This window comes from Apaloderma vittatum, unplaced genomic scaffold, assembly GCF_000703405.1.
Source record: "Apaloderma vittatum isolate BGI_N311 unplaced genomic scaffold, ASM70340v1 scaffold1001, whole genome shotgun sequence".
NCBI lineage: Eukaryota > Metazoa > Chordata > Aves > Trogoniformes > Trogonidae > Apaloderma > Apaloderma vittatum.
The window spans coordinates 33,940-44,673 of NW_009697160.1; positions in this window are offsets into that span (position 1 = coordinate 33,940).

Genomic DNA, 10,734 nt, shown 5'->3' on the forward strand with positions numbered 1-10,734 from the left:
ACTCATAACTTCTTTCCTGAGGAGCCCATGACAGGTTCAGGTACTGTTTGTGGTCAGCCATAAGACCACTCCTGCAGCCCATCAAAGGGCTTCTTGAGAAAATTACCATTTTGTTTACATCAGCCCAAATGTGTTTTTAATTCTTGCAATAACAAAAAAAAATGATGCAAGGCATAAGCAGGACAGGTAAACGCATCTGTTTAAACTCTTAAAAGCTACGTGCTGGCCCTCTAATTTCCTCTTCAGTCATTGAGAGCATCTGCTAATGCTCCGCTAACCAACCGTGGGGTTTATCAAGTGAGAAAGTGCAGCAGGGTGTCTGACTTTGGGTTATTCCTGTCTCCCTGCATTTAGGGTGTGACGGGGCTTTGATTCTGTTCATTCCTGGTTTACACCCGATAAAATCTCCCAGCTCGGCTCTCTGCTTCAGCACACCTGCTCCAATGACCCAGGAGACAGCATCACTGCTTCACCCGCCTTGGGCATGGCTTTCGTCGGCACACGGTGCCAACCAGACGCTGACAGACCAGGGATGGCTTTTCAGACAATTTGTGACCCATACCAGGGTCCCCACAAGCCCCCAACTGCCTCAGGCCATCACAAAGCAGGCAGTCTTTTTAGGAAGGCAGCCTGTTTTCACCTTGAGTTGTCTTCTCCAGTTTTACTTCCATGGGGAACTCAAGGAGGATTTTTCCGACACCCATTGTGGTCGGCATCGGGGCAGCTCACGGGACCAAGAGGCAGCCAGCACCCAGCGTAACGCGGACCTGCGGCACTGCCCCTGCCACCCGTACCTCCGAAACGTGAACCTGACGGTGCTTGAGGAGCTCCAAGCTGCTTTTTACATTTAAGCAGAACTGGCAGCCTGGATTAAGGCTTTTGTTGGGTTGTCAGAGTAAATCAGCATTTGCCGTTTGCTCTTCAATAGTTTCAGCTGAGCTGTTTTGCTCTAAAAAAAACCTGCCAGGCCAAGTCCTTCCCTGCTCACAGGCTCCCCTGTGACTCAGCTCAGAGCAAACACCAGGAGGGATTCCTGAACACAGCACAGGTTAGCTGTAAACCTCCGACACTGAACATCTCAACGCAGAATAGGTTTATTTCTCCCTGGCGTTCATCTCTCATGGTGGGTTTTCTGAAGACGTGCCATTCGTAGAGCATTCAACTCCTTCTACAGCCACAGAAGCTGTCAGACCCACCAGAAAGTCAACCAGAAGCTCAACCAGCACATCCAAGGAAGCATCTCCATGTGCTTGCCTGTTGTTGTTTGCTTCCCCGGGTGTCTTCCTCCCAGCCCCAGCTGCCAGCAGGCTCCTGGGCTAACAGACCCTCGGTTCAACCCAGGACAGCTGTATTTTGTCTTTGCCTGTTCAATGCTGTCTAGATGTCCGATGGATTTTTTGCCCTGTGCTGATCTTAACCAGATTGTAGCTTCCTTGGAGAATAAGCTGCTCATAAATGGAGCTCTTAACCATTTCCTATTTTTAGATTCTGGTTTATTTCACATTATTTTGGCAGCATCCTCATATTAGCATTTTATACTAGCCGTGGAGATGACCGAGGGCTTGAAATGGAGCTGCACCCTGACAACTCATTAGTTTGAGGTACAGCATTGCTGTCACAACAGCTTGGGAATCTGCGTTGTGACATCTGTCAGGTCCAAAGTTTGTATTTTAGCGAATAACGTTTAAAATACCACAAACCAAGTTCTCCTAACTCACAGCTGTGCAAAGCCACCGACACCAAATGCCACAGAAAGTCTTAAGAGCCCAGTTATGGGTCAGGGCTGTCTGTATCCTTGTGTGAGGATCCTACCTCAGCAAAGGAGCATGAATTTGAGAGTAACTGGATACGTTATGAAGTTAAAAACCTGCACCAAGTCACTGGAGCCCTGTGTTGAAAGGCTTCTCCGAAGCAACTGAGGTTTTAGAACAGGGTAGGCTGAAGAAGCACAGGGATAAATAAGCGTTTTGTTTGGTTTTGAATTTCTCCATCAGTAACTCTCAGAAGTTACTAAACCGATTGCTTACAGAACACAGCAACCATCCCGGGAAATAAAATACTTTATTTCCAAACTGCCATTTTAAAAAAAAAATAAATAATCAAACTTGAACACACACACACAAACCAAGACAAGACCGATGGACATGTAATGCGGGGTGGTGCGAGCGGTCTCCCCGGGACCAAGACAGGTCACATCTCCCCCTGAGACACGGGCCCTGTCCCACGGCACCTGCTGTGCCCTGCCTGGGCCGTGCCTTGTCCTGCCCACGCTGGGCACCTGCCAGCACCTGGGCTGGTTGGCTGCTTTTCCTCCGGCAAAGAGCTCAAGCAGGGCAATTATGTACTAGCAAGGAGCCAGCCCAGTCCCTCATGGGGGTTTTGGGGCCAAAGCAAAGGGCTGGTGGAGACTTACAGGGGTGGACAGGATGATCTGAGCCCTCACACTGTTGGCAGCTCATGGGGTCTCGCTCCCAAAGGGCTCCGCTTGTGCCGGGGGGTTGACAGCAACCTCAAAACACCTTCAGAACAGTCCAGTGTACGACACCAAGAGCCAAACCCACAGAAAACACCACAGGCTTAAAAGAAAAGTAGATATTTTTATTAAAGTTCCCCTAAAGGTGTTTTTCTTTCTCAGCTGGACAAGAATTCTGCCTCATTTGGAAGCTCCAAGCTCCCAAAGCCACAAATTTCTGCAGCAACAAAGCAGCACTGCTGGGAACTCCTGACTACCCGTTACCTCACGCTGCTGGTTATTGCTGTCCTGCGCTCTAAGATATTTTCCCACCAACAAGAATCCAACGCCAACTGACAGAGACTTGACAAGACAGCCTGGTCAACCCCACAGCTTGCTCACGGAGAGGGGTGAGGATGTTCTCTCTGCCCTTTCCTGCTCCCGGCTGCCATCCAGCCTACACCTGGTGCTCGGTGTGTTTTTCAGCACAGTCAGGGATGCAATCCAGCAGAGCTGAACTGTTTTCCAAGAGTGAATCAAAGCAACAGGTCCATCATCCTGGACCAGAAGAGGGATGGAGTTAGCCACTGGTGAGCTCTTCGTGATTACACACAGCCCTGCATGAGCGACACTCACCACCAGCCACTGCTGCATCATCAGCAGGAGGGAATTGAGCACAAAAGATGTGCAGGACCCCCATCAGCGTGCTGGGGAGTCACCACACTCGTGTTTTCACAGCTCTGTTTACACCCAGAGAAGCACATCTGTGTGTCCTCTGCCTAAAGCGACCGCGCACGCATGGCACGGCATCCGCTCTGGGAACAGGGCGTAAGCGTGCGTCATTTTTTTTTATAGTGCTCTCCCGAAATTAAATAAAGCCAAGAGAGAACAATGGTCTGCGTTCGACCCCGCCGCAAAAAGAAGCAGCTGCCTCTCTGTTTCTGTCTGAAAGCATGGAGATGCATGAGAATGTTTATAAACAGAAAATGCTAAAAGAAAAAGAACAAAAAACCCCACCCTCAAAACCCCAAAACACACTCAGCCAGCAATGCCGTAACAGCAGGGCAGAAGGGGGTTTGCAGAGCCTGTGCCCCCAGTAAGTAGCTCCCGGCTGTGAAGAGCACAGAGCAGCCGTGCTCCGCAGAGTGTGTCTTCTGCAGGGATTCTCTCCAGCAGGAAAAACAGATTGTGCTTTTATTTCCCTTTTCTAAAAAGCATATTATTTCCCCTAAACTTCTCAGGGCAAGCCTTATTTGCGACGCCTTCGTATGTCCTCCCCATAGCACTGCGCTTCAAAAAACACTCGGGGTCCAATACTGATGCCTGTCTCAGTCCTTTTATATTACTCCAGCAAGAAAAGGGGTATTTTAAGGAGAGTCTAACAAACAGCCCTTCTGTCCCTTTCCTCTGCCTCCTCTGTCACCACAGGAGGTTTGGTCACAGCGCTGCGAGCATCTTCCCCACGTGAAGGATAACAAAACGCGACCCATGGGCTGCAGCACCGGACCAACACCCCACAACTTAGTGTCTCCTTTTTGCAAACTGTATCTGCACAACTACAAATCAATATTTTTTTTAAAAAAATAAGTTTTTTCCAATCATCTTCCCCACCATTTTTCCCAAGATGACCACCCATGTCGCTTCTCTCCTCCGCAGGGACCAGCCCCAAGCAGTCCCTCCCCAGCCCAGCGGCTCCTCTGACGCGATGGAACAGACTGGAAACCCCCCAAAAGCCAGCAGCAGCTATCTTATCTGGCCACTGGAGCCTCGTTAGGATTTACTGAGTGCTAGCATCTGACATCAGGCCAATAAAATAAAGCACATTAAGGCAACTGTTGCATTAAGCCAGCTGGTGTTGGAAGCTGCACAACCTAATTTACTAAGTGAGATTATTTGCTCCAGGAGGAGTTTACTCCTGAAACGCACACAGAGTTACACTTCTCCCTCCAGGGAAGTCAAGCACAGAAGAATAGCAGGGCTGGGAGACCCCTCAGGTCCGGGTCAGCCTTAGGGACAAAGTCCCCCACATCTCACCACGTCCATCCCACCGCCCGTGTGGGGGCAACCCCGCCTGATGTGGGCATGGCTCGGCAAAGAACCGGTTTTCCTCGAGCCATTTCTTGAGTTGGGCCGATACCACAAGCTGAAACAATCAATGCTTCAGTGAAAGGTTAATTGATTAACTTCACACACATCCCTCCCTTTTTTTTTAATTATTATTCTTTTGCCCAGAAACCTGCCTCTGTAGCATCACCACGGATAAACAATCCAGTTCCTCCTCGCTGCCTCCACAGGTCTTGGCACAGCCATTGGAAAGAAGAACTTAGTCTTTATTCTGCCAGCAGTTTTTACTCCAATTAACACAAGGTGCAATCACACCTACATAAGAAAGGCAGCTTGCTCTCTCCTAGATCTCCTTCACTTCAAAAAAAAAGTGCTGTTGTAACAAAATTCAGTGCATCCCATCGATTAACGAAGCCATCTTTCCAGAATTTAATGGGTTAAAATGTGCAATCCCATACAAGCCTACACGCACACCACACCACTCTCCTCTTAAATCAATGGTAGTTTGTTACAAGCAAGTCTGGGGGAATTTTCTGTTCTGCAAGTGTGATCAAAAGAGCTTGATTAAAGGCTTTCAAGATAGTGTGACAAAATTCTCAGCTTTTAAACAAAGCAAGCCTGTTCCACTGTCAGGAAGCATGCTACGAGGCAGCAGATGATCGTACAGTAGCAGTATCTTTTAAAACAGGAAGAACCAAGAGCTAAATGACTAACTAATGAAGATGAATTCCCCAAATCCTTTAAGCATTCTTTCCAGGGATTCTCTTCAGCTGTTCAAAGCATCCTGCCTTGAACCGACATACTTTCCCTGCCAATTTATTTGCATTTTTCTAATTGCTTTATATAAAAGTCCAACGTATCAAGACATTATTGAGGTATGCTGCACAGCCAGTAAGCGAAGAGTGCTGTTTATGCAACACGAATTCATTTAACTACTGAAGAGGAATCTTAAGAGCATAAAAGGGAAAGAACCTGAGCCTGAGTGTTATAAAAGGCAGGACAGTTGAAAATCCTTTCAAATCCAAGTACTGATGGATCCAAAGCCAAGTTTAGAATCAGATTTGTAGCCCAGCTCCTGATCCAGCTCAAGGGCTGAGGTTTCTGTGCAAAGAAAAGGCTGAGAATGTAATCAGATACCAGTTTTAAAGCAACAAACCACATAACCGGAGTGCAAATCTGACTGAGAAAGACACGGGTCGTTCAGACACCCCTGGGTGCATCTGAATCATAGAATCCTAGAATGTCTTGGGTTGGAAGGGACCTCAGAGACCATCTAACACCCTTAACCAGCCCAGGTTGCTCCAGGTTCATCCAACCTGGCCTGGAACATCTGCAGGGAGGGGGCAGCCACAGCCTCTCTGGGCAATCTGTTCCAGAGTCTGGCCACTCTCACACCGAACAATTTATCCCTAAGATCCAATCTAAATCTATTCTTCAATTTAAATCCATTTCCCCTTGTCCTGTAGCTGGACACTCTTGTACAAAGTTCCCCAGCCTCCCCGTAGGTCCCTTCAGGCTTTGGAAGGCAGTTACAAGGTCTGCCCGGAGCCCTGGAGGAGCTGCTCGGAGCTCTCCCATTCAAACCACCCGCCCTCTCAGCCAGGAAGGTTGGTGGAGACTTTCTCTCCTACCAAAGCAGCCACAGAGGCAGCTCCAAAGAGAAGGAAATTCTCCAGCGCACGGAGCAAACCTGAAACTTCAGTCCCCTGAAAGAGCTGGAAATCGCTCTGTGCCTTCGCAACGCAGCCGCCTTCTCCCAGTTTAATTGTGAAATGTAGATACTTTGCAGGGTTTAGTCTTTTGTACCAGAGGCTTTACACGTGCTAAAAGGCTTCTGAGCAGTGTTTTGTGACTTATGGGGAATGGCAGCATTCAGAGCCAGTGCACTGTAAACCTCCCAGCTGGGCTTCTGCAGAACAGTCCCCGATCGGGCGGTTCGGGACAGCTTCTCTTCTAGCTGTGCACGGCCCCTATCCGACAATTAAGAACAATTACTTTAAATAATCTTCTTGAATCCGATATACTTTGCTTTCCGAAGCTCATACTGCAAAATGTCATTCGCACGTAATCCGCCATCAGTCCCTACAACATGTAAAACTACTTAAAGTTTCATGGGTGTGAATCTGAGTTGCTCTGGTTGACAAGAGAGATGGCTTTGAGGCATCTTTATAAAGTTCAGAAAATTCATTGGCTGAAATTTCTCTTGCACAGCACTATTTTTTTAAAATTTTCTTTTAAATAGAGCTCTGTTCTCTATGGTGAGAAAGAGTGGGTTTATTTTAGGTCTCTGTAAAAGCTACTCGAACGCCGCCCTGCAGCTCGACATTTTTGCAGTTGCTCCAAGTAACTCAATGAATCCTGGGCTTGCTCGAAGTTTTTTTTTTGTCCGGCTCCCGAAGCAGAAATCAAACACAGCCTTATCTTTCAGGGCTCGGGGCAAGCGTGGCGTTAAGGGCTGTGTACAAATCCGCCGCATTAACAAGCCCTGGCTAGATAGGCGAGATTTGCTTTGTACACATCTGGCAGGGCTGCTCTGACAGTAAATCAAGGAGACTATTTTTCTGTGAACATGTTTAGTTTAGCACTTCTTTTCTTCTTTTTTCTTTTTCTTTTTTTTTTTTAACCAACACTACCAGATCTTGCAATATCTACTGTTTTCTTTCACACTCCGGCACCTGTGGTCACAGATGATTTAAAAATTAAAACCATTTTCACTAAGTGTTTGGGTAGAAAAGAACAATGAGTCAATCCATTTGAAGAGATCGGAAATCAAATAACAAAATCAGTTAGAAACGCTACATTGAAGAGGACTCGTGCCTCCTGTGATTTGCCACGTGACTCCTGCAGACTTCTGATGCGCATTTTCCCCCCAAGCTACTAAAAAGAAATAAAATAAGTTGCAATATTCTGCACTAATTCCACACAATTCATAATAACATATTTGTACTAAAATTAAAGTACTGATCTACTTCCAGAACACCAGGTTTATTACATCTACTGTGCTATACAGCAACAAAAATCTTAAGAAACAAAGAATAATTCAACATATTTCCCTTGCGCGCTTCCTACACTAACAGGGCCATTTCAGTAAGTCTGCTATCCAACTTTATTCTCTTTTATCCTTACATCAAGTGGGATAGAACTGTACAGTTTTCCAAAGTAACTGAATACCTGCCCCAACAGGCAATCTTTCAATCTTCAAGCAGTCAGAAACCTGACATCACCAGCGTTTGAGAGGAGGTGGGAGGGAGGAAAAGCAAAAATAAAAATAAAAATAAAAAAACCAACCACAACGCCCCCAGCTCTCAATCCCTCAGTTACACTGAGCCCATCCTGCTTTTTGTTCAACCCGGCAGAGGCCCGAAGTGGTTTTGAGGGTGTGCTGGGTTTATTTTGTTAAACTCGCCCCAAGGTCAGACCTTGAATGAAGGGACCTACATGAATCATTCTTTCCGTCTGCTTTCCCACTCTGGATTATCAGTGTGCTTGATTACAGTAATTAGCATTAGGCTTTCACTCCAGCATATTCTACGATTATTGTCTCCTGAACCAGCACAGGCATTTGTTCCTCTCTTTCGCTTATGAAATAAAGCCTCAGTGACAGAATAACTTCAGCAGCCAATGTATTTGTTACATGTTTCTGTTAGTTTTTATCTGTAGTTCAGATTAACTGGTCAGTACCACCCCAGCTTCTCACTCCAGACCTTCCAAGAAACAATCATTAGAGGAACGAGGAGAATGAAAGAGTGACAGGCAAAACTATTCCGTTCTACTTAAAAAAAAAATAAATTAAGAAATAGTCCCACTTGAACTATTATGTATTAATATGCAACCAACTGAGAAACAACCCATGTCACTTATTGCACAGGCAATAAACCCAAAGGTCAGCAGAAATCAGCTGGGCTCCTCGTTTTGGGATGCAGCAACACAGAGCATCTAATTCAGTCCATTTGGGAGCTCTGATCAGAAAGCACATGGTTTCTGTTTAACAGACAATCAAGCATGTAGAAATTGCCCATAAAACCAGGGGGTAAAAAACCCCCCAAACTTATGGAAAGCGAAGTTGCCTTTGCTGGCAGCTCTGGATCTTGCCTGCTTCGCCCAGGGTACCCAAACGTTGACCTCCCAGCACTGCCCAGCCCCAAGCACACAAGAACCAGCCTCACAGGTCACCCCAAAAATCACACCCCCCTCCTGAGTGGGTGCTCCCTGCATTCAGTAGAATCACAGCAACACACTTGGACATTCGCTGGCTGCCCCGATGGAGTCAACGAGACCACTTTTACTGGAATTCCTCCCTCAGCAGAATTCCTTCTCGAGTATCCTAACCTTTAACAGGGCACGTTATTTGCTCACATGCACAAGCTGCTTAAGTTTAAAAGCCAACCTTAACTCAAACAATACCTGGATAATGGATTGCAGGCCAATTATTTCTCACCCTTCTTGTGTTACAGTTCCAAGACAACACTGGAAAATGCATTTTTTTGCTGCTCTGCTAGAGGCTAGTGGGTAAACTGATGGTGAAGCCGGCAGATAAAGAAAAAAGCTGTATTAAAAATTTTTTTTTTTTAAATACTGGACTCAGTCCATTTATCAATTATCTGTTTATCCGAATAATTTATCTACGATTCCAAAAGCAGCAAGTGCTTGGATTAGATGGGTAGATGACGACATTGACTGTAGGAGCTGGACAAGCGAGTTCGAGTGATTAAATGCGTTCAGCTCCTCTAGTTACGCTAATGACTGATTATCTTTTAATCCCTGGCAAGGGGGAGATAAAGTGTGAGCCCACACAGAACCGCAGCACTCACTGATGTGGTTACAAACACGACATTGAGAGCAGCTGAGTAAGTGATTCCATTTCTGCTCCTGGACTGTGGGCATTGGTCAAAGGCAACGTTGTCGCTACCTTGAGACAAAGCCACAGCAAGGTCCCTTTCCCATGAAGGGTGAACAGTTTCCAGTTGTTAACCTGCTTGACCAAGAGAAGCAGCTGTCAGCTACCAGAAACTCAATTAAGTTTTAAAACTGAGTCATTAGGGCCAACTTCCAAGCAGATGTTTTGGGTCATTCCCCTACCCCTATAAATATCACTACGAGGAGGAACCATTATTCACATGATGCACTACATGATGCTACTACTACAGTAGCTTACTGTACCTGTGGGTATAAAACGAGCTGAGTTTCTTCCCCAAAGCTCAGCCTCAGGCTACAATTCCCTTCCCAGCACCGTGCTGACAACACACCAGCATCACCTCCGGTGCAGCCCCTGCAGAGAGCTCCGGGGTAGCGTGCCCCCAGACCAGCCCCTCAGACTCCAACCCTGCTCCTCCTCTGGGTCTCCCAGCAAATGCGAGAAGAAGCAGAGAAAAATCAAAACAACAAAAAAAATCCAGGTATGCCCTAAGCACACCCTTCGGGATCTGCGTTTCTCTTTCCTTATCTTTAAGACCAAAGAACTACACACTCCAGCTCGAGCCCCAGCCTCTCTGGGGCAGTGCTCAGCATCAGCTGTTCCCAGTCACTTGGGCAATCAGATCTTTACCACTTGTCACTTAAGATTGATCAAAGCACAGAGGGGAAGTGACCTGCTTTCAAGAAAAATAGATCATCGCTTGATTTCACGAGCATGTTTGGAACAGCTGCAAGGGATGGGCTCAACACCACGAGCTGCACCTGCACCGTGACCTCGCAGGGGGCTAAAAGCTAAAGCGAGTCCTGGTGAGTCAGTCAAGTCCCATTCCACAGCAGGACTGCATGACTATTATTTTCCTTGCTGTCAAATCCATCTCCTTTTTCCAAGTTTATCCCTTGAAAATACTGTCATAAGCCACTTTTGGGAATGACCTTCAGCTTTCCTTCCTGCCCCACGCCAGGCAGCCCTCCCTGCCCTGCTGTGCCCCTCGCTCAGCTGCCAGCTCCATTCACACCCGCTGCTTCATTATTTCCCCTCCAGCAGTGACACTTTGGCTTCAGGTCCCAGTGATGCAGCATTGACGGAACTCTGCCTTCACTTAATCGGGAGCAATGGCACTTGGATGTGCTTTGGAGAAGAAGCTGCATCCTTCTGGGGTCCACCGGCAGGCAGCAAAGCATCCTTGCTGTGGTTCCTGCAGCAGCGAGGATTTCTGCGCTGTTACAGCTTGTGAAAGGTCTGGAGAGAAATTGTTTCCTGCAGTAGCTTAGCAAAGGGTAGAGAGAACCACCCTGTTAATCAC